General features: G+C 45.3%; 1 long non-coding RNA gene across 2 annotated transcripts in view; it reads right to left on the reverse strand.

Moving 5' to 3' along the window:
• LOC140640493 (uncharacterized) overlaps positions 1-19,963 on the reverse strand; it is a 28,455-nt gene that overhangs the window by 3,540 nt on the left and 4,952 nt on the right. For both annotated transcript variants that reach the window (XR_012037248.1, XR_012037247.1), the window contains exons 2-3: positions 9,388-9,623; positions 8,755-8,881 (exon numbers count right to left, since the gene is read on the reverse strand). This is a non-coding gene — a long non-coding RNA (uncharacterized lncRNA). The remainder of the gene's footprint in view (positions 1-8,754; positions 8,882-9,387; positions 9,624-19,963) is intronic.

Here is a 19,963-nt window from a genome sequence, read left to right on the forward strand (position 1 = left end):
GGCTTTTGATATATACCCAGAGTGGGATTGCTGGATTGTATGGTGGTTCTGTTTTTATTTTTTTGTGGACAGTGGGTGCACCAGTGCACCAGTTTGCATTCCCACAGTGGGTGCATCAGTTTGCATTCCCACCAGCAGTGTGCAAGGGCTCCCTTTTCTCCACATCCTCGCCAACTCTGGTTATCTTTTGTCTTTTTGGTAATTCTAACAAGGTGAGGTGGTATCTCATTATGGTTTAATCTGCATTTCCCTGATGATTAGTGATGCTGAGTATTTGCTGACATACCTGTTGGCCATGTGCATGTCTTCTTTTGAGAATATATATTCAGGTCCTTTGCCCATTTTTTCACTGGGTTATTTGGTTTGGTATATATATATATATATTGAGTTAAGTTCCTTATACATTTTGGATCTGAACCTATATCAGATGTATGGCTTGCAAGTATTTCCCCCCATGCTGTAGGTTGTCTCTTCATTCTGTTGATGGATGGCTCCCTTCACTGTGCAGAAGCTTTTCAGTTTGATGCAATCCCATTTATCTATTTTCACTCTTGTTGTTTGTGCTATTAGGGCCAAAAACACCACTGCCAAAAACAATGTCAACAAGCTTTTTTCCCTATGTCTTCTTCACTAATAATTTATAAAACTTAATTGCATGTTGGAACGATTATCTCTGGGATGTACTGAGTCAAGTAAAACGTGTTATTTAAATTATTTTTGCCCATTTATTCTTGTTTTTTTTTTAATTTTATTTATTTATTCATGAGAGACACAGAGAGAGAGGCAGAGACATAGGCAGGCTCCATGCAGGGAGCCTGATGCAGGACTCGATCCCGGGAGTCCTGGGATCACGCCCTGGGCCAAAGGCAGACGCTCAACCGCTGAGCCACCCAGGTGTCCCTCTTTTTGCTTTTTTAATGTTGCCACTAGAGAACTTCTAGCTGCCTATGTGGCTCACATTTGTACCTCCCGCATTACCTCTGTCAGACCACACTGCTCTAAGCTCTTGCTATTTACCCAAACTGTCACTCCTTCCATAATCTCAGTTTCAAGCATGCCACCTTGACTACCATCTCTCATCATTCCAACTCATGCCATTAGTGCCCTTATATCAACAACTTCCAAGCTCACTGAGATCTACAAGTCATCAGTTAGCCTTTCCACTTGTTACCACCACTATTAACTCTATCATATGTCTTCGCTCCCCTTCTTCCCAGCTGGAATTCCACGGTCTGTCATCACAGCTCTGTCTCATGTGTATCTTTCAGCTTCCTCATCTGTCTCTCACTGCACTGCAAACACTTGGGAAAACCTCTAACCTGGTTAATTAGAACACCATGCCAGCACCTGTTAGGCTGAATGAGGCTGCAGGAAAACTCACAGACATGGTGACTGGTCTCATTTTAAATTTCATATGCTGAACTCAAGTACTCCCTTAATGCAGACTGGCCATCCTACTACATTTCTACTCTTCTCCTCAAAATCCCAGCATTTCCTTCCCCGTTTCAACACTTCATGCTCGGCTGATGACTTATTTCCTATTTCAGTGAGAAAGGGAAGTGAGACAAGGAGAACAATGAACAGCTCCCCACCACATCTGCCCAGCCACCCTGCCCCGTCATCTCCTGGCTGTGCCCTAAACACCAACCCCTCACTTATAAACTAGCTCCCCACCCCCTTCAGCAACTTTCTACCATCCATCATGTTCCCTCTCTGTTGGATAATTCCCATTATATCCCATTTGAAAAAAACCTCTGGATTTCTCATTCAACTTCCTCTTTTCAGGAAGAGTCTTTGAAAGTGTCAATTCTCACTCTCACCAATTCCTCTCTTCCCATTTTCTCTTAGACCCATTTCAGTCAGGCTTCTGCCTCTTACTGGTGCAATGAAACTCTTCACTGACTTCTCTATTTCACTTGGGACAAAAGCTAAAGTCCTTACAATGACCCATACGCCCTATATGATCCCTACATGATCTGGTCTCCCATCATTATTTCCCCTCAGCAGCCACCATTCTATGGAGCAGTCAGGCCAACTATTTTGCACCCAATATCATAGAGAACCTGGAAAACATGTGTGGGCCACATGAGGACTAGCCACAAGAGGACTCAGAAACCGCCCACCTGATATGCCCCCACAGCCTCCAGTGGAGGAATGGAGGACATGGGGCTGTAAAAATCTGATTGACCATGCATTTTAACCTAATAAACATGAGTTTCTCAAAGAACTATTTGGATTATTGTATTAGACTAAGGTCACTACACTGGACTCTCATTGTCTCCCCTCCTTATTACCCAGCAGATGGTACCTCCCAAGAAAGATCAAATTAAGTAGGAAAATAAAGAAACTCTGTTTTCTTTGTACATCTTATATATTTGTGAGTGATTTTGTGACCCTGCTACATGTACACATATGCTTAGGGGAAAAAAGGTGACAAAATATACACCAAAATGTTAGCAGTGGTTATGAATGAGTGGTTTTTATGTTCTTCTCTTTTTGTTATTTTCTGATTTTTTCATGAGTGTGAGCTAATTTTATAATTAGAAGAGTATTTTCAATTTTAAAAGAAAATGGACCAAATAAAAATGTTTTGTTTTCTTAAAAAAAATAAAAATAAAAAAATAAAAGAAAATGGAAGCTTTCACCCCCAAGCAAAATGAAGTAATAGACACTAGATTTACCCTCCTTCCTGAAACAACCAAAATAACCTGGACCAAGTGTATGAAATAAAAGTTCTCGACTCATTGGATATCAGACAATAAAACACAATAATCTTTGAGAATGTGGGAATAAGTGCCATGAACTCCAAATTATCTAATCTTACTTCCTTGAGAAGATTTCCAAGCCACAACAAGGAAAGGGGTACCCAGTAGAATTTGGCAGACTTCTTGAGTTGAGGAGACAGAGTGGAGAGTCTAGGGAGAACAAGATAGCTAGAACTCTTAGGGTAGAGTATCAGATAAGAGAGAGCTGAGCAGAGATAGAACCCAAAGATCTGCAGAGTCCCCCTCAAGCATTCAGTAAAGAATTGATCAGCATATGCCTCTGAGAAAACAATCCAAAAGGGGGCAGGAACCATCAGAAAGGACTAGGGGTGACAGTGCCTGGTATTCACACAGAGCTGAGAATAGTCTCTCTTCCAACTAACCAGCCTGGAAAATTCCTACCTATAAAGCATAAGGTAAAATATTCAAGAAGACCTTGCCTCAGTAGTGGGAAATAATTAGGCCTAAAATAAAAGCTATTATATGCCCACCTAAGGTATCATAAATCAAACCCAGAGGGGGTCAAACTGTGTCTAAGTAACTTAACATATTCCAAAACAAAGTTAAAGAACACTTATAACAATATAAAATATCCAGCACCCAACAAGATAAAATGGATGATATCTAGCATCCGATAAGAAAATTCTAGACATGCAAAAAAGCCAGAAAACACAAGAATGAGTATACTTGATGCACCTGGGTGGCTCAGTTGATTAAGCATCCAACTTTTTATTTCAGCTCAGGTTCTGATTTCAGGGTTGTGAGATCGAGGTTTGTGTCAGGCTCCACAGGGAGCCTGCTGAAATTCTCTCTCTCCCTTCCCACCTGCCCAACCCTCTCTCTCTCCCTCTCTAAAAAAAAAATGGAGGAGGAGGAGACTACTCAGTCGATCAAAATCACCTCAGAACTGAGATAGATGAAAGAATTAGTACACAAAAACAGTAAAAGTTATTAAAACTGTATTCCATATGTTCCAATGTCTCATAGAGACACAGACATAAAAAAGACCCAAGTCAACTTTTTAGAAATAAAAACTAAAATATGTGAAATGAAAAAGAACACTTGATGAAATTAATGGCAACTGACATTAAAGAAGAAAAGATTAGTTAATTCAAAGACAGCAACAGAAACTATCCAAAATAAGACACAAAAGGATAAAAATAAAAGTGAAGAGAACATGAATAAGCTATGGGCAGCTTCAAGTGGCCTAACATACATATAGTTAGAACCCCCAAGTGACAGGCAAGAAGGTTCAGAAAATTTAAAAAAAATAATGGCCCCAAATCTGCCAATTTAATAATAACTATAAATCCAAAGATCCAAGAATCTCTCAACAAATCCAAAGTCCAAATAACAGGATAAAAACTCGATGAAATCACATAATATTCAAATTGCTCAAAACCAGTAATAAAGAGAAAAATCTTAAAAGCAACTAGAGGAAAACAAACACATCATGCACAAAGAACAAAGATAGAATGGCAGCAGATTTCTCACCAGAACAAATGCATGCAAAAAGAGAATAGAACAACACCTTTAAATTACTGAAAGAAAATACCTGTCAACCTAGAAGTCTAAAGTCTATGCTGAGCAAAAACAATTTTTTAAGGAAAGCAAAATAAAGACAATTTCAGACATACACAAGCTTAAAGAATTTACTAACAGATCTGCATGATAGGACATGTTAAAGGATGCTAGTTAAGGGGAAGGAAAATTATTTCTGGTAAAAATATGGATCTACACAAAGGAATGAAGAGCACTGGAAAGGTTTACATGAATTAATAGCTAAGATTTTTTTTCTTATTCTTTACTATTCTTTAAGATGTAATTTATTATCTAAACAAAACAAAAATGATGTGTTGTGAGATTTATAACATATGTATGAATAAAATGTATGACAACAACAGAAAGGCCCCAAGGAGAGCTATGGCAGTATATTATTATAGGGTTCTTATTCCATATGTGAATATACATGACATAATATCACATGGAGGGAAACTGTAAAAAACAGCAAGATTATCGACAACCTAACCATATCAAAAATCACACTATATGTAAATGGTCTAAACACCCTAATTCAAAGGCAGAGATGGTCGGATTGGATTAAAAAGCAACACCCAACTATTTGTTGCTTACAAGAAATGCAGTTTAAATACGAAGAAATTAATAGGCTAAAGGTAAAAGGAAGGAAATACCCATACCATGCCAACATTGGTCAAAAGAAAGTTCAAGTGGCTATATTAACATCAAAGTAAATTTTAGAGCAAAAGGTATTTCCAGTGATGAAGGAAATCATTTTGTTTTTTTTGTTTTGTTTTTTTTTTTTTTTTTTTTTTTTTTTTAGGAAATCATTTTGTAATGACAAGGTGCTAGTTCATCAAAAGGACATAAGAACCCTAAGTGCTGATGCACTTAATAATTGAGCTCTAAAATACAAGAAGCAAAAACTGTTAGAACAGCAAGGAGAAATAGACAAATCCCCAATCATAGTTGGAGATTTCAACAACTTTTTCAAGAACCAATAGAATAAGTGGACAGAAAATCAACAGAAATACATCAGATGTGAACAGCATCATCAACAACTTGACCTGACATTTATTAAACACTTCACCCCAAAACCAGAAAGGTACACATTCTTTGCAAGTGCACATGGAACATTTATCAAGATAAATCATATTCTCGTCCAAAAAACAAGTATCAATAAATTTTAAAGAATTCGTGTATGCTCTCTGGCTACAGTGTTATCAAATAACAAATCAATAGCAGAAAGATATCTGGAAAATCTCCGGTTTTTTGGAAGCTAAATATACTTCTAAATAACCATGGATCAAAGAATAAGTCCAAGAGGCAAGCAGAAAGTTTTCTGAACTGAAGGAAAATGAAAACAGAATGTATAAGAATTTGGGGGAGGGCAGGTGCTGCTCATTATGGACTGAATTACGTTCCTCCAAAATTGAAGTCTTGACCCCCAAAGTGACTGTATTTGGAGATGGGGCCTTTAGGGGGGTGATCACAAGTGTTAAATCCTAACATGACAGGGCTGGTGTCCTGAGAAGAGGGGGAAACACCACACAGGCTTCTCTCTGCACACATACAGAGGAAAGGCCATGTGGGGACCCCGCAGGTCACTGGGAACACAGCTCTCCTCAGAAGCCAGCCCTAAAGTCACCTCAATCTTGGTAGTGTAGCCTCCAGAACTGTGAGAAAATTAATTTCTGTTTTTAAGCCACCGGTCTGTGGTATCTTGTTATGACAGTGAGCTGACAAACATACCATTAAAACGGTACTTGGGGGAAATTTATAACATTAAATGCTTAGGCTAGAAAAAAAAGAACAATCTCAAATTGATGACCTAAGCATCCACTTTTAGAAACCAAAGGAAGAAGAGCAAATTTAACCCAGAGGAAAGAAAATAAACATGATTAAAGTGGAAATCATCATAATACAAAACAGAAAAAAAAACATAGATTAAAATCAATAAAACCAAAAGCTGATTCTTTGAGAAGATCATGGAAATGAATAAACCTCTCACTGGACTGATCAGGGAAAAAAACAAAAAAAACAAAAAAGACACAAATTACCAAACTCAGGAACAAGAAGGGTGATGATATCACCAAGGACCCTGCAATATTAAAAAGATAGTAAAGCAATATTATGAGCAATTTTATTTTTTTAAGATTTCTTTATTCATGACAGCCACAGAGAGAGAGAGAGGCAGAGACACAGGCAGAGGGAGAAGCAGGCTTGCAGGGAGCCCAACGTGGGACTTGATCCCGGAACCCCATCACGACCTGAGCCGAAGGCAGATGCTCAACCCCCGAGCCACCTAATCGCTCCTATGAACAATTAGACAATCCAGATGAAATGCGCACATGCCTTGATTGACACAAACTATCAAGATTCTCTAAAAAAGAAGTTGATAGCCTGAATAGCTTCCTCTATCATCTGTTTTTCTATCTAGTCTCTATCCATCATCTTTTTCGACGAAAGAAATAGCATCCACAGTGAAAGACCTTCCCTTAGAGAAAACCAGTGAACTCTACAAAGGAGGCGACCACACTCATTCTATAAAAATTCCTCTGGGATACCTGAAAAAGAGATTTCCCAACTTATATGAAACCAGTATGACCTTGATACTAAAACCAAAGGTATTACCCCAAAAAAAGAAATAAAAGAAGAGACTCCAATATTCCTCCCGCACCTAGACACAGAAATGCAAACAAAATTGTAGCAGATGGAGCCCAACCACCTACAGAAGAGGACAGCATGTCATGGCCAGGTGGGGCTCATCCAGGATACAGGGCTGCGTTACTGATACGTGCTCCCATAGAGATGAGCCTCAAGGTCATGATGCTGAGGGAGAGGAAACAGACGTAAAATGAGGATATACTCGACTTATGTAAAATTCTAAGAAATTCTATATAATATATAGAAGAGAAAGCAGATCAATGGTTTGCCTGGGGTTGGGGGACCAGGAGAAGGACAAGGAGGACCCTAAACATAAGGAAACTCTGGGAAGCCAAATCTGTTTGTTATCTTGATAATTCTAAAGACTTCTTAGGCGTGTGTCGATGTCAAAACCTAGTAAATCCAGGGCGCCTGGCTGGCTCAGTGGGTAGAGCCTGCAACTTTTGATCTCGGGGTCATGAGTTAGAGCCCCACCCTGGGTGTAGGAATTACTCAAAAAAAATTTTTTAGTAAGTTGTACACTTTGAATACGTGCAGTTTCTTGTACATCAGTGGATTAGAACTCAATAAAGCTCTTTGTAAACATAAAACGAAAGATCCCACACAAGAATGTTCTCTCCTAACTCCTAACTCTGGGAAACGAACTAGGGGTGGTGGAAGGGGAGGAGGGCGGGGGGTGGCGGTGAATGGGTGATGGGCACCAAGGGGGGCACTTGACGGGATGAGCACTGGGTGTTATTCTGTATGTTGGCAAATTGAACACCAATAAAAAATAAATTTATTCTTTAAAAAAAAGAATGCTCTCTCCTATCCAAAACCTGCCTCCCTGGCTATCTGCTCTTGAATGTTGAATCATTGGACAGGCTGACACTAAACCCCCGCCCCCAGCAAGGATGCCTGCCCTCCATAAGTTCCCAGGGGGATGGGGATGGGGCAGGGTGCACTCAGGGCCCAGCTTTCATTTGGTTTAAAAAGCCAGAGTTCAGGGCACCTGGGTGGCTCAGTAGTTGAGCGTCTGCCATCCGCTCAGGGCGTGATCTCAGAGTCCCGGGATCGAGTCCCACACCGGGCTCCCTGCAGGGAGCCTTCTTCTCCTTCTGCCTGTGTCTCTGCCTCTCTCTGTGTGTCTCTCATGAATGAATAAATAACATCTTTAAAATTAAGTTAAATTAAAAAATAAAAAGCCAGTTACTTATTTCTAAGGGCTCTAAGCCTGAGGCTGCCCACAGTTAGGGCCAGACTCTTTTCTCCTTACACTTTGCACATTTTTCTTCTGGAATTCCTGATGGCTTTGCACCTCCTCCCAGAGACGATGATTTGGGTGTAACTCCAAAAGAACCCACGCCTGGCTTTTAATGCTCTTGGCGATGATAGGGACCAGAGCTCATCCAACTTTGGTTCCCATCGGCATCAGAGCTGGGGGTGGGGGGATGCTGTTGAGTAAAAGCTCTGCGGTAGACCCAGGAATGTTTGTTTTAACAAGCTCCCCCGCAAGAGATTCTGTTTGCAAACCCCTCGCTTGGGATCTGGATGCCCAAAACCAGTGATCATGGCTTTGTCCCTGACTACAGTGTGGAAATAGGCTACGTGTCCCTGAATCCTCCCCTGCATGGAGGCCCAGAGGATGAGCCAGAGGAGGCCAATGTTCAACAATAAAAGGAAGAATTGCTTCAGTGGAAGCATTTCAGGCATGAGTCACAGGCCAGGGACGTGAGGGGTGTGGGAGGAAGATGGGCTTCCCAACGCTTCAGTGCCCAGCTGGGACCAGACAGCTTCGGGGTGACCAGATGGAGCCCATTTTTACCTTTCAGGTGGAAGAGAAGGTCACCTGTTGCTAGCAGAACCATCATTCTCCCTCGCCTTCCTCATTTGTAAATGCATTTGAGAGGTGCCAGGAGGGAGCTATAGGCTGGGACGTACCCTTTGCCCACCTGTGAAAGCAAAAGAGGAGCAGCCTGAGAGACACACGAAGGCAGTAGGATGGAGGTGTCCCCAAGTAGCAGCAGACTGCCAGTGGGTTCCCACCATGCGGCCTATGCCCTGGAGATGCTGCGGTGCCAGCAGCAGCCAGCCACTGCCCATCCTGCAGACCCGCCTCCTCGGAAAGTGATGCTTCTTCCACCTGGACCCAACAGCCTGCTGTTGCCCATCATACAGGAAGACCTTGGTGTCGCAGAAAGATCTCGGACTTTGCATCTGACGCTCCTGGGCCCAAATTCCAGCGTTATCATTTACAGGCTCCAAGGTGCACTTACTGGGAGCTAAATAAGCTTTACTGTGCGGGCCCTGCCCACCACCTTCCCAAGGCCCTGGACCTCACTTGGTAATATGCATTCTTTCCCTGCACGGATCCTCCCTAACTTAAAAGCTTTAGGACCCACCAACCTGGAGCCACCCCTAAGAGGTGCCCGGGTCTACAGCATGGTGAGATAATTACCATCTTGGAGGGTTTTTCTGGGGATCCACCAGAAGGCCTGCGTGCTGGTGCCTGATGTCTCACCAGAGCGCACTGCATTACCCCTGAGCACAAGGATCCATGTCGTTTGGATCTTTCTCTAAAATCTGAGATGCTGGAGAGAAATCACATCGCAGGGCTACCTTTGCCAGTACATTTCAGCAGCTTTCGGAGGCAACGCGTTTCAATATTTAGACACCGCGGTCTTCTAATTGGTGCTGGGACCGGTTTGCAAAGGGAGAAGAATAGAAATCAGCAGATTTATTATTTCACAGATTGTTCCTCTCAGGTAAACATGCCTAATAATATCTGAGTAACTGATGAACCCTACATCTACCTCCACATCGTCTCCGGGGCCTGTGCTCCGCGGTGCTCTGCATCTCCATGGCAGCCCACACCCACCCACCGCAGAGCGCCGCTGCTAATTATGTGGGGCAGATGCAATTAGGCGTCTAATGTGCAACATCGTGTGTGAGAGCTGAAGCGTGGCCCGTGTGAACCACCGGACACGATCAGCCGTGCTCACTTGGTCGGCTTGCATTCTATTAGCTCCGTGTCCATCGATTCCAGTTACTTATTGCTGCCTAACGAATCACCCCCAAAACTTAGCAGCGGAAGACAACAATAAGCACTTTACAATTAAGAATTGTGTTATCAGCTCCCGGGCGTGGGGTGGGGATGCAACTGGGCTGGGCCAGGCGGTTCTCGCCCCCTCGGGGCCTCTCGGGGACTCTGAGGTCTGGGGCCAGGGTTAGAGCCTCCAGAAGCCTCCCTCACCCATGCGGCTGGGCTGTCGGCCGGGGTCTCAGCTGGGGGTGCTCCTGGTGGGGAAGGCATGGCCTCCCGGCCCACACAGGAACTTGCACAACTCCAGGGGAAAGCTGCCCTGGTTTTATTAAGGCTGGAGTGAGGCACGGGATGGGGGTAAGAGATGAGGCTTAAAAGCCAGCAGAAGCCAGGTGCCCAAGGGCCTCAGAGGCCCAGCCAGGGGGCTGACAGCATCCTGAAGCTGCCAAGTTTCAGGTGGGAAGTGACACCATCAGATTTGGGCTTTGCGGGGGCGGGGCACCTGGGTGGCTCAGTGGGTTACGTGTCTGATTTCAGCACAGGTCATGATCCCAGGGTCCTGGGATCGAGCCCCATGTCCGGCTCTTTGCTCAATGGGAGTCTGCTTCTCCCTCTCCCTCTGCCTCTCCCCTCCGCTCATGCTCTCTTTTTCTCTCTTTCAAATAAATAAATAAATAAAATCCTTAAAAAAAAAAAAAAAAGGAGAGAGAGAGAGATTTGGGCTTTTGATGGGTGGTTCTGGCCCTCGTGCAGTGAGACCAAAGGAGAAAGGAGTGACTTTGGGGGAGGGCAGGATAGGCACTGAGAAGCAGGCAAGGTTCCCGGTTTGAGAAGCTATGGTGAGCATCGGATCCAACACATTGGAATATACCCTCCAACTACACTTAGATTTATTTTTTTAATAAATTAATTTTTTATTGGTGTTCAATTTACCAACATACAGAATAACACCCAATGCTCATCCCGTCAAGTACACTTAGATTTAATTCTGCTTTGTGATAAAATGTATCTGATTTTTTTAATTTGCTTTTGAAATTCTTTGGTTGGGAGTAACACACTCCATTGAGTCTTGGCTATAACTCACTGACGGATTACTGTGCGAGCCTGCAGACCTGCTCCTCCCGTCTGTGAGGCCGGGGCAAGAGTGTGGGTGGAGGCAGATCCCTGTCTACGCGGCCCTCATGCCCACATTCCAGCACCTTGCCCCTTAAGCGGCTGTCCCCTGGCCCTCTGGCCTAGCCTGGTGCGCCCAGCGGTGTGATGGTTTCTAGGAGGACCCTGGAGAGAGAGAAGTCTCCCTAAGTAGGGTTTGAGAGCAAGGACTTGCAGGGCCCCAGGTACCCAAAATGTGGTCTAGAGGGGTACGGGGTGTGGGCTCCCCATGGGCTTGTGCCCCCAGCCTTCCAGGCCAGCTAGTTCTGCTGAAGGTGCTGGGCCAGTGTGGAGCCCTCAAAAGTGCTGGGCCCTGAGCATGAGCCCCCAAATGCCCCCAGGTTTCAAGGAGATAATGTACCCTGAAGAATCCTTACAAAATAGGAAAATCTAACCCAGCAACTGTTTTTCAAGGTAGCTTTCTGTTAATGCTCAATATAATCAATCCATGAAGTTGATGTAACATCAACATAGGTATTTGTCGGTCCCCGACTTTCGTGGAGGCCCCTGACACACTCAGCCCCTATTGTCGTGGTGGCCTGGCTGGGACCCCAGCTAGGGAGGCTGACGCAGTGACCCCGGGAGGGGAGGGCTGGCAGCAGGAGCTGAGCTGCCGCGCTAGGGCTTCCCCACACGGTGCTCGGAACACCGCCTGCCTCTAAACCCTGTCGGCGTTCCTAACCGGTCACAGGCACTTTGCAACCGACTCCTGTTTGCAGTACCCTGCCCGCTGGTGGGGGAGACAGGGAGGCAGGGCTCCGTGGGCTCCCAGGCAGCAGAGGGCAGGAGGCCTCTCCTGTCTGGATGCTGCTTCGGACGACGCTGGGCACACCGGCTCTCTCCCAGCTTGCAGCAAGGGAGGGAAGGCTCCTACCCCCCTCCTCTCCAGAAGAATTCCTTCTGCCTCCCACTTATCACCTCAAGAAAACCTCTCCAGCCCGATTTAAGACTTTGAACTCTTCCAAGACTTAACTCTGCTCGAGGTTCAGGGCGTGAACTATTTTCTCATAAACAACCCCTCCCTGCCACCTTTGGACTCCTAGGCAATCCCTCCCCACCTTTCCCCCACTTATGTCAACTGCCTGGGGCTTCCGCCCCCCCCCCCCACCTAGGATTTAGAACTCGGTTGCAAAGGAGTTCCTACCTGAGAGAAACCATTCCCACACTCGATTGCCAACATGAGCTCACCTCCAGGCAATGTTGGGGATGTGATGTGGACCCCACTGCCAGGGCCTCCTCTCCACAATGGCTCATGCTCCCTCAGGGCGCACTGTCCCCCTGCCTCATCTGCATGGAGGGGCCTTGTGGACGGTGGGGAAGTGTGGGGACTCAAAGCAACGGGTTCTGATGTAAACTCATCCTAGTCATGTGACCTGGACCAACTGTTAACTCTCTCTGACCCCAAGGCCACCAGGTCACCTCTCACACTGTTATGGGTTGAATTGTGTCCCACCTCTCCCCCCAAACTACATGCTGGAGTCCTGCCACCTAGCACCTCAGAGCGAAACCATATGTGGAGATGGGGTCTTTGTAGAGATGATCAAGTTGAAATGAGGTCAGGGGCACCTGGATGGCTCAAAGGTTGAGCGTCTGCCTTCAGTTTAGGGTGTGATTCCGGGGTCCTGGGATCGAGTCCCACATCGGGCTCCCCACAAGGAGCCTGCTTCTCCCTCTGCCTGTGTCTCTGTCTCTATCTCATAAACAAATAAATAAAATTTTAATTAAAAAATTGAGGGCAGCCCAGGTGGCTCAGCGGTTTAGCACTGCCTTCAGCCCAGGGCCTGATCCTGGAGACCCGGAATTGAGTCCCACATCAGGCTTCCTGCATGGAGCCTGCTTCTCCCTCTGCCTGCATCTCTGCCTCTCTGTGTGTGTCTTTCATGAATAAATAAATAAAATATTTTTTAAAAATTGAAATGAGGTCATAAGGGTGGGTCCTAATCCAATAGGACTGGTGTCCTCTTAAGGATGAGAAGCTGGGGGGATCCCTGGTGGCGCAGCGGTTTAGCGCCTGCCTTTGGCCCAGGGCGCGATCCTGGAGACCCAGGATCGAATCCCACGTCGGGCTCCCGGTGCATGGAGCCTGCTTCTCCCTCTGCCTGTGTCTCTGCCTCTCTCTCTCTCTCTCTGTGACTATCATAAATAAAAAATTAAAAAATTAAAAAATTTAAAGGATGAGAAGCTGGGACACAGATACACACGGATAGTGGGATGACATAGGGAGAAGATGGCCATCTGCAAGCCAGCGGGGGGTGGGCTGGGACACCTCCTTCCCTCAAGGCCCTCAGGAGGCAAGCCTACTGACACCTTGATTTCACACCCCTCGGCTCCAGAACTGTAAGCCAATACATTCCTGTTGTTTAAGGACCCCATTTTGTGGCATTTTGTAATAGCAGCCCTGGGACACTAATACACCTGCCCTGTTGACATCCCAGAATGAGATAACCACATGGAGGTGCTGGACAGGGTGAGTGCTGTCAATTCATTCATGCCAGGAGCAACCATGGAGCACCTACTGTGTGCCAGGGCCTGAGTCTGGGTGCCTGGGTCTGCAGGACCGACTTCACGATGTCCTCTATTTGCCCCTGACATGAGCCCCTCTCCAGCCACCCGTGAAGTGGAGCCCATGGAGTCCTCACAGTTCAGAGTCCACCTGTCAAGTGGAGCCAGGAGTCCTCACGGCCCCTGGCTCATCATCAAGCACAGAGTAGGTACTGAATAAATGCCCATAAAATTGATTTAATATGGATTTGTAACAGCTGCAGGTTATTCAGCATACAAGTCATATGTGGGTGGGCTGAGTATTTTATAGCCTTCAGCAACATCCAGAAAAACTAATCATAGTTTGGGTCCAAAATAGCCTCGTTTATTTTGTGCCACCACAGGCCAGCCTCGTTTTGTGGGGTGTAGGATATTGGGCTCCGAGTGACAGCATCTGGCGCACTCTCGCGGACTCACCCCACCTTGCACGGGGCAGATCATGGCTTTGGAGCGTGTTTTGAAGTTACGTCACGTCTCTGGTGTAGCCTACTGTAGATTAAAGGCATTTCATGTGATGCTTCATGCAGAATCTTAATAATTCAAATACCTCTGGAAATTATTTTAAACTGGTCTTTTGAGAGCTCTGCTTTATTCTTCAATAAAAAGGAAAGGAAAGAAGAGAGAAAAGGAAGGGAAGGGAAGGGCAAATATTTGTGGTGAAAGCAGCCTCTGCGGCGGGTGGACACTGAGTGATGCCGGGCAGAAAGGTTTTGGGCACGACAAGAACGAGAATGCCAAGCGCATAAATTAGAATGCCATCTTTTCCCTGCAAACAGTGAATAATTATAGACGCCGAGCATCTCAGGGAAGATCTGTTGGGCATATGGCCCCTCTTTCCCTTCATGCCACTTTTCGTTGCTCCTGCGGGATGCAAGGAAACCAGCATGAGTCAGCAGTTGGCCACAACGTGCTGACACATAGTGAGGCCATGGCTTCAAGTTCCAGAGGAATGCACCCTCATGTTCAGTGTGAAACACATTTACTGAGCGGCTACAATATGCCAGGTGCCATGGGAATACAGGAAGCATCTTTCATGCAAGGAGCACACGACTTGCCTGACAGCTCAGTTCCACGATCGTTGATTGAGCGACTTCTGCATACCACACACGGTACTCGGAAGGGGAGGGGTACGGTGGGGTGGGAGGGGTGGGGAGACCGAGATGCATGTGCTGGGATTCCTGCCCCTAACAGAGTTACAGATGCATCAGGGAGAGAGATTCAGTCACACCTTGTCTTTTTCATTCCGATGTCTACAGGAGGCACAAATATTATGCCCATTTTACAGATGTGGCAACCGTGGCTAGAGGTCCAGCCGTTCCCTGCGGTGGGGAATAGGAAGTAGAGAGCTGGCGTGCGGACCCAGCCTGGCTCTGCACAGCGGGCTGAAGTAGTGAGCCCAGCACACAAGAGGCGAGAGATCCCAGGCAAGAGATGGGGAGTGGACAGGTGAGCAGCCCACAAGAATGCCAGATAAGGCTGACAGGTGCTAAGAGGAGCTTGAAGCCACAGAAAAGGGAGTGGCTCCCAGAGGAGAAGGGGACAAGTGGCAGGGATGGAGTGGACTTTGAGCCGAGTTTGAAGAACAAGAAGGATTTCAACAGGTCAGGAGGCTGGGGAAGCCCAGCACAGGTGGAGGCAGAGCAGACCACGCTGGTGGCGGGATGGGGGGTAACCGGGAGGGCGGTGGATGGAGCTCAGGTGGGGGCAGAGCTCACAGGGCCCTCCTGGCACGCCTCAGAGTTCAATTTGTCTTGCTGGTGCCGTAGAAGATGAAGATGGATGTGACCCGATCCAGCCCGTGTCAGAGGAAGGCCGCTGACAACAGTGGGCAGAATTGATCAGGGGAGAAATCGATGGATGTCCAGGGGGCCCCTGAAAAGACTCCTGATACTTCAACTCTTTATTCTGGGGAGTAGATGACCAAACCAGGATGCTGACTGAGGAGACTGGGGCCAGACCCCAGGGGTCAGAACAAGGGATGTTCCACCCAAGGCAGCCAGTGGTGGAAAGATCTGGAAGGAGAGTCTGAGCCAAGGCTCCCCTTGGCCACCAACGTTGAGTCAGGGCATCCACATCCACCAGCCCAGAGATGCAAACAGGAGACTCTGGCAGAGTCAGAGACGCAGGGCTGGAGGATGACCCTGGACTAGAGCCCCTCGTGCCCCTGGAGGGTCTCTACGTCAGCAACGTGGTGGTGGGCGGTGTGAGATGCACATATGGTCTCAGAGAGGAGCCCGCTCTGGGGCTCAACAGAGGGAGAGATTAGGGGCTCTGATGAGGAAGGGGGATGAAGGGGATTGTGATACGGGGGCAGGAGATTCCAGAGAAAGCCCATTTCCTGGGCAGGAGGGTCCACAGACTGAGCCGCAGGAGCAAGTCTTGGTGCCATGACTCACAGTTCAGCTGTGGAACTGCAGGGTTAGTGTGATCACATTCATGCCACACACACACACACACACACAAACATATATGTACTGGGAAAAAACTGGAAACACATACACAAGACAGGGAAAGCAGTCTTCAGAAGATGGGGTTATAAAAAATTATGAACATTTCTTTCTCTTGTTTACCTGTGCTTGCCCAAATCTGCGCAATCTGTATTTTCCTTTTGGCACAAGTTAGATTTTGAAAAAAGAAAAGGCACACGGCTGTAATGAGGCCTTCCCCATCACGTCAAAGCCAATTCAGGCGGCAGTCTGTAAAATGCTTACAGTATTACCATGCTGGTCAGTGTCATCTCAGCAGCAGAATGAGCCCGAAAATAATGAGGACGTGAAATTATCCAGTCAGTACCAGCAGCAATTTATGATGGAAAAAATAGCTCAAGTCAACTTGATGCCCAGCCACGATTGCTGTGAAAGCTGCCAATTAGCATCCCAGCTTCTTCCACCCACCCTCATACACATCTGCCCTTGCCCTTCAGCCAAAGCGACGCTTTCATGGTCTAAGTCAGACTGCATTGCCGATGTCAATTTATGCCTCAGGGCCTTTGCACTGGTTGGTCCTTACGCTGCAATGCTCTCTCCTGATACCTGACATGGCTGACTCCCTCATCCGACCTCCAGTTTGTTTTTTAAGGAGGCTCCATGGAGCGCAATGTGAGGCGTGAACTCACAACCCTGAGATCAAGACCTGAGCCGAGATCGAGTCAGACACTTAACCCACGGAACCATCCAGGTGCCCCCAGTTTTTCTTTAAGTTAGCTTAGAGCGGTTCCTATTCCTTGGCACGGAGGAAGCCCAAGCAGTGCTGTGTGCATGCCGGGGACAGAGCTCATGCAGATCAAAAGGGTAAAGCACAGAAAGATGGTCCAAACGGTCCTACTTCTATCTCAGCATAGATGCGTTACACACTCTTCTCATAGAGCAGATTTGCATTAGGGCTACGTAGGCAGGAAAGGAAGGCACAAAGGGACGTCAGGGTCACCCAAGGAAAACTTGCTCTTGCTTCAAAATTTTGACTCAGGCCAGCATCTGGAGTCACCATGAAAAGCTGAGGGCATTGCTGTCTCCAGAAGCATGATCTCGAGAAAGATGCAACAACCTCAAGCAAATCAAAGGAAACATCAGACAACGGAAATGAGGAATGTTCAAATATAAAATGGGAGGAGGAGCTGTACTCTTTTCAAATGTCAGTATCAGGGTCGCCTGGGTGGCTCAGTCAGTTAAGCATCTCTTGATCTCAGCTCAGGTCTTGATCTCTGGGTCATCAGCTCAAGCCCCATGTTGGGCTCCACACTGGGCATGTAGCAGACTTGAAAAAAAAATTAATTTTTTAAAAGTTTTAATAAAAAAATGAATTGTTAGCATCAATAAAGACAATGAAAGGTTATAGAAAAATTCCAGATTGAAGGAGGCTAAGGAGACATGACCATTCAGGGCAACACCTAACCCTGGGGGCTGGATCCTACACTGGAGGGAAACAGTGTGGTGGAAGGTCTACCTTGGTCAACTGACAAAACTAGAATGTGAGATGTCGGTTCCGGTATTGTATCAATGCAAACTCATGTGTCACGCTTATATAAGAGAATGTCCCTATTCTTAGGACATACAGACTCAAGTATTTGGGGAGAAAGCGCCATAATACAAGTGACTTATATGAATCAGAAAAAAAATTGTAGACAAAGCAAATGGGGTAAAATGTTAACAATACATGAATCTGAGTAAAAGGTATATGGGTGTTCTCTCCACTGACTTTATTTTTGCAGCTTTTTGTAAATTGGAAGGAACTTCCACAAACACATGTGGGGCCCCTTGTCCAAAAACAGTAATAATTTCAAGATGATAATGTCTGAGCATTAACCAAAGCATGGTGCGTTCTGCACGTGGCCCAGAGTGACCACACAGGTCACAGACCCATGAAGCCAGCTCTGACCAGACCTTGCGCTGGGAACTCTATATAAGTTTTTTCTCATCTCTTACAAAGATCTTCAAGGGGGGCATTTTTTAAAATTTTTATTTTAATTCTAGTTAACATACAGTGTGATGTTAGTTTCGGGTGTACTATATAGTGATGCAACACTTCTGTACATCATCTGGTGTTCATCACAACAGGTACACTCCTTCATCCCCATCCCATTTCTCCCTGGCCTTCAAGGGGGCATTTTTAATCTCCATGGAGTTGATGAGGGAGCCAAGCCCCATAGTGATTAAGTGAACAAGACATGGCTAGTAAGGCTCAGTAAAGAATGAATGGGTGGCTGGAGAGATGGATGAAAGTGGGAGATGGCTCTAACTTCAAAGTCAGTGCTGTTTTGGCACATCACAGGTTCACTGAGGAACACCCCTGAGGACTCTAGGAGCCCTGTTGGGCCAGTTGGTGGAATCCTGGGTCCAACTGTTTGGTTTTTTTTTTCTAGCCTAGGTAGGTTATCACAACTTTGAGAAACCACAGAAACTCAGCCCTGCAAACTTGCACAACATGTGCAAACAGCAAGTGGCAGGACTTGGGATCCTCTGTACCAATTCTCTGCCTTTCCCATGAATTCGCAGCTGCCAGGGCCTGTTGACCTCCCTATCTGGGCGCTTACCAGATTAAAGACCTTCTGTCATTAGTCCTGGATCTATCTGTCTACTGTGAGTCAGAACTCATGGTTTGATAAAGGCTGCTGCACAGTCCACGTCCTCTTACATACCTGAAATGGTGGCAACTCTTCTTTATCTTCTGAGTACATTTGCTATCTGGAGACACCAGAAATCATTGTATGCCAAGTTAAGTTGAGAATATTGTCAAGGTTTGCTTGTTTTTGTTTTTGTTTTTCTATTTAAGAAGAAAATGTACATGGCAATAAAGTAATGACTTCAGAGCTTACTCTTCCAAAACCATGTTCTAACAATCTTCTGAGGAAAGTACATGGTTATAAAAAGCACATAACTTTTGAAAGTGAAGGACTAGTCCTCTGGAAGGGAAATTTGTTTAGACGCAGAAGTTAAAATATATATCCTGAAAAGACAATCTCATCGAATCAACAATCAAAAACCTCTTGACAAAGAAAAGCCCGGGACCATCTTCACTGGTGAATCCTACCAAACAAATTGAAGAATTAACATCAGTCCTTAAATTATTTCAAAAAATTCAAGAGGAAAGAGCACCTCCAAACTCATTCAATGAAATTAGCATGATGCCAAAGCCTGACAAATATGCTATAATAAAGAAATTTAGACAATATCCCTGACAAATATCAATACAAAAATCTTCAACAAAATACTAGCAAAAAGATTTCAGCAGCACATTAAAAAGACTATATATCATGGCCAACTCGAATTTATTTCTGAAATGCAAAGATGGTTCAACATACGAAAATCAATTGCTAGAATATACTACTCAACAATATAAAAGAAAAAAACACATGATCATCTCAATTGATGCAGAAAAAGCACTTGACAAAATTTAACACTCCCTGATAAAAACACTCAATAAACTAAGAATAGAATGAAACTACTTCATTACAATAATGGCTATATATAAAAAGCCAATAGTTCACTTTATACTCAAAGGTGAACAACTGAACATTTTTGCTCTAAGATCAGGAAGAAGACAAGGATGATGACTTTTACTGGTTCTATTCAGCACAGCAATTGTTCCAACCAGAACAACAAGGCAAGAAAAAGAAAGCAAGGGCATTCAAATTGGAAAAGAAAAAGTAAACTTATCTCTGCAGACAACATGCTCTTACAATACAGAAAACCCTAACAATTCCATTTGTAAAAAATGGTTAAAACTAATCGATGAATTCAGCAAAGTTGCAGGATACAAAAATCAATATATAAAAATCAGTTGTGTTTATATGGACTAAACA

Source organism: Canis lupus, chromosome 9 (genome assembly GCF_048164855.1).
Source record: "Canis lupus baileyi chromosome 9, mCanLup2.hap1, whole genome shotgun sequence".
Classification (NCBI taxonomy): domain Eukaryota; kingdom Metazoa; phylum Chordata; class Mammalia; order Carnivora; family Canidae; genus Canis; species Canis lupus.